We start from the raw sequence: 4894 nt of genomic DNA on the forward strand, positions 1-4894 counted from the left end.
AAAAGGCTGGACTAAGGGCAATACCACCATAAAGAAGAGTGGAGTCAGTGGTATCACAATGCTCTTTATAGGATACTTCATCCTCTGTTGTAGCTGGGGTTTCATGCATCTGAAGCTGCAGTACTGGTGTAAGTAGTGTTGACCTGGATATCACTTAAGAAATCTTTGGAACTACAAAGGGCATATAGTGGAGCTGACTTCAATACGTAGTTAACAATTTAAAAGGGCATTTAGAACAAGAAGAGGGAGTGAAAAGAATAAAATTATTAAAATCTGTAACAATTATATAGAAAGTAAATTTTTTATTAATGTGGACAAAGAAATATGAAAAGGTGACTGCTATACCAGATGCACAGATATCAATGGAAGGACATAAGAAACATGAAAAAGTAGGGATTTATGACACCACCAAAGGACCACAACAATTGTCTGGCAACAGATCCAAATCAAAAATAATGCCTCAAAATACCAGATAAATAATCCAAAATATTGATTTTAACAAAGCTCAATGAGGTGCAAGAAAAATATGAAAAACAGTACAAAAAAGTTCAGAATATGGATGAGAAATTTACCAAGGAAATAGGTATCTTTTTAAAAAATGCATTGTGGATGTAAAAAATTCATTTAAGAAAATGCAAAACACATTTGAAAGCTTCAATAATAGACTAGATCAAGCAGAACAAATCTCAGAAGTTGAAAACAAATCTTTTTTTTTCCTTCAATTTTGATTTTACATTCCAGGGTACCTGTGCAGGATGTGTAGTCTGTTACATAGATAAATGTGTGCCATGGTGGTTTGCTGCACAGATCAGCCTATAACCTAGGTATTAAGCCCAGCATCCATTAGCTATTCTTCCTGATGCTCTCTCCTCCCACCCCCTACCCTCTGAGAGGCCTCAGTGTGTGTTGTTCCTCCCCATGTGTCCATGTGTTGCTATCATTTCAGCTCCTGCTTATAAGCTCCTGCTTACAGCCATTCGAAATGGGAGTAATCGGCCAAAGAAAAGGGGGGCTACAGGGCCCATGCAAGTTTAAAATCCAGTAGGGCAGTCAAATCTTAAAGTTCTGAAATGATTTCCTTTGATTCCATGCCTCACATCCAGGTCATGCTGATGCAAGAGGTAGGTTCCCTAGTCTTGGGCAGCTTCACCCCTGTGGCTTTGCAGGGTACAGCCTCTCTCCTGGTTGCCTTCATGGTGTGGTGTTGAGTGCCTGTGGCTTTTCCAGGTGCATGGTGCAATCTGTCAGTGGATCTACCATTCTGGGGTCTGGAGGACAGTGGCCCTCTTCTCACAGCTCCACTAGGCAGTGGCCCAGTAGGGACTCTATGTGGGGGCTCCCACCCCATGTTTTCCTTCTGCACTGCCCTAGCAGAGTTTCTTCATGAGGACCCCACCCCAAAAGCAAACTTCTGCTTGGGCATCCAGCAGTTTCCATACATTTTCTGAAATCTAGGTGGAGGTTCCCAAACCCCAGTTCTTGACTTCTGTGCACTCACAGGCTTAACACCATGTGGAAGCTGCCAAGGCTTGAGGCTTGCACCCTCTGAAGCCACAGCCTGAGTTATATATTTGTCCCTTTCTGTCATGGCTGGAGTGGCTAGGATATAGGGCACCAAGTCCCTAGGCTGCACACAGTGCAGGGACCCTGGGCCCAGCCCAAGAAACCACATTTTCCTCCTAGGCCTCCAGGCCTTTGATGGGAGGGGATGCCATGAAGACCTCTGACATGCCCTGGAGACATTTTCCCCATTGTCTTGGGAATTAACATTCAGTTCCTTGTTACTTATGCAAATTTCTGCAACTGGTTTGGATTTCTCCCCAGAAATGGGATTTTCTTTTCTATCTCATTGTCAGTTTGCAAATTTTCCAAACTTTTATGTTCTGCTTCCTTTATAAAACTGAATGCCTTTAACAGCACCCAAGTCACATTTTGAATGCTTTGCTGCTTAGAAATTTCTTCTGCCAGATACCCTAAACCATCTCTCTCAAGTTCCAAGTTCCACAAATCTCTAGGGCAGGGACAAAATGCCACCAGTCTGTTTCCTAAAATGTAACAAGAGTTACCTTTGCTCCAGTTCCCAACAAGTTCCTCATCTCCATCTGAGACCACCTCAGCCTGGACCTTATTGTTCATATCACTATCAGAATTTTTGTCAAAGCCATTCAACATGTCTTTAGGAAGTTCCAAACTTTCCCACATTTTTCTGTCTCCTTTTGAGCCTTCCAGTCTCTTCTAACCTCTGCCTATTACCCAGTTGCAAAGCCACTTCCACATTTTCAGGTATCTTTTCAGCAGCACTCCACTCCCAGTACCAATTTACTATATTACTCCATTTTCATGCTGCTGATAAAGACATATCCAAGACTCGGCAATTTACAAAAGAAAGAGGTTAATTGGACTTACAGTTCCACATGGCTGAGGAGGCCTCACAATCATGGCGGAAGGCAAGAAGGAGCAAGTCACATTTTACATGGAGGGCAGCAGGCAAAAAAGAGAGTTTGTGCAGAGAAAATCCTGTTTTTAAAACCATCAGATCTCATGAGACCCATTCACTATCACAAGAACAGCACAGGAAAAACCCACCCCATGATTCGATCATCTCCCACCTGGCCCCTCCCACAACATGTGGGAATTATGGGACCTCCAAGATGAAATTTGGGTGGCGGCATAGAGCCAAACCATATCATTGCCCAAAGTTACTTATAGATTCAATGAAATCCCTATCAATTACCAACATTATTTTTCACAGAATTAGAAAAAAACAATCCTAAAATTCACATGAAACCAAAAAAGTACCCAAAGAGTGAAAGCAATCCTAAGCAAAAAGAACAAAGCTGGAAAAATCACAGTACCTGACTTCAAATCATACTACACAGCCATGATAACCGAAACAGCATGGTACTGGTCTAAAAATAGATACATAGGTCAATTAAACAGAATAGAGAACCCAGAAATAAATCAACGAACCTACAACCAACTGATCTTTTACATTAAAAAATATGTATATACACTCGGGAAAGGAAACCCTTTTCAATATATGATGCTGGGAAAATTGGATAGTCATATGCAGAAGAATAAAACTGGACTCATACTTCTTACCATACACAAAAATTAATTCAAGATAAATTAAAGAACTAAATGTAACATCTGTAAGTATAAAAATCCTAGAAGAAAACCTAGGAAAAACTTTTCTGGACATTGGCCTATTCAAAGAATTTGTTATCAAGTCTTCAAAATCTAAATTAACAAAAACAAAAATTGACAAATGAGATTTAATTAAACCAAAAAACCTCTGCACAGCAAAAGAAACTATCAACAGAGTAAACACAAAACCTACAGAATTGGAAAACATATTTGCAGACTATGCATCCAACAAGGGCTAATATCAAGAATCTATGAGAAACTCAAATAGCTCAACATGAAAAAAGCCAAATAACTCTACTAAAAAGTGAGCAAAGGACATGAACAAATATTTTTCTAAAGAAGACATACAAGTGGCCAATAGACATATGAAAAAGTGCTTAAAATCACTAATCATCAGAGAAATGCAAATAAAAACCACAATGAGCTGCCATCTCATACCAGTCAGAATGATTATTATTAAAAAGTCAAAAAAAATGCAAAATAGATGTTGACAAGGTTGTAGAAAAAAAAAAAGGGAATACTTATACACTGTTGGTGGAACTATAAAGGAGTAAAACCTTTATGGGAAACAGTACGAAGAATTCTCAAAGAACTAAAAATAGAATCATCATTCAATCCAGCAATCCCATTACTGGGTATATACCCAATGGAAAGAACTCATTATACGAAAAAGATACCTGCACTTCTTTCAAAATGATTCACAATAGCAAAGATACAGAATCAACCTAAGTGTCTATCAACGGAGGACTGAATAAAGAAAATGTGGTATGTGCATATATATATATATACACACACACACATATAGGAACACTACTCAGCTATAAAAAAGAAGGAAATCATGTCTTTTTTGGTAACATGGATGTGACTAGAGGCCAGAATCCTAACTGAAATAACTCAAAAACAGAAAGTCAAATACCACATGTTCTCACTTACAAGTCAGAGTGAAACAAAGGGGACACATGGACATACGGAGTAAAATAATAGACATTGCAGACTACAAAAGGTGGGAGGCCGGGAGAGGGGATGAGGGCTGAAAAATTACCTATTGGGTAGAATGTTCACTATCTGGGTGATGGGGACACTAAAAGCCCAGACTTCACCACTATGCAATATATGCATGTAAGAAATCTGCACTTGAACCCTCTAAATTTATTAAAAATTTAAAATAAATAAATAAAACAAAAATAATTAAAAGAAGAAATTTAAGACAAAAGAGATACATGATAAGGTCAAGGTTAAATACAGAGTTAGTAGTGAAACAAGGCCTAATGTCCCATTTCTCAATACAACACTTTTCTTTGTTTTTCCTTTCTTTCATGTCAGACGGGTAATGTGCAAATCTCATAATAAGGTTGAGGGTGGCACATTTCACACATGCGTGTGAACACCCAATCATCATGCTCATGAACTACAAAAGGATTTACAACATTCTTTTTATCATAGTACTTTGTTTTACACATTCCCAAACGAAGAGACAGCCTCCTTTATATGCATTATTATTTAAGATTCTGTATACTATCTGAAGCTGAATACCATCTGAAGCTGAATTCCAACTACACACTCTCTGGAACAGAATGGCTTCTTTTATACAGGATGGCTGATCTCCAAACCCATATCTCAAAGCTATCAATAGCAAAAAGAAACATCAATAGTCTGGAAATGTATCCCACCCGGGCAAGCACAAATTAAAGCCCCACAAGTAGGGGGTTCCCCTTGTCCCTAAGGGACTAGAAAGGACTTTCACTTT

The 4894-nt window shown here is 38.8% G+C and overlaps 1 non-coding gene across 1 annotated transcript; it reads right to left on the reverse strand.

Moving 5' to 3' along the window:
• Positions 1-4464: 4464 nt before the first annotated feature.
• Positions 4465-4567, reverse strand: LOC117095531. The gene has a single exon (XR_004442060.1). It is a non-coding gene; the product is annotated as a small nucleolar RNA U13 (small nucleolar RNA).
• Between the last annotated feature and the right edge of the window lie 327 nt (positions 4568-4894).

The sequence above is a fragment of the Trachypithecus francoisi genome, unplaced genomic scaffold (genome assembly GCF_009764315.1).
Source record: "Trachypithecus francoisi isolate TF-2019V2 unplaced genomic scaffold, Tfra_2.0 Lachesis_group13, whole genome shotgun sequence".
Lineage (NCBI taxonomy): Eukaryota > Metazoa > Chordata > Mammalia > Primates > Cercopithecidae > Trachypithecus > Trachypithecus francoisi.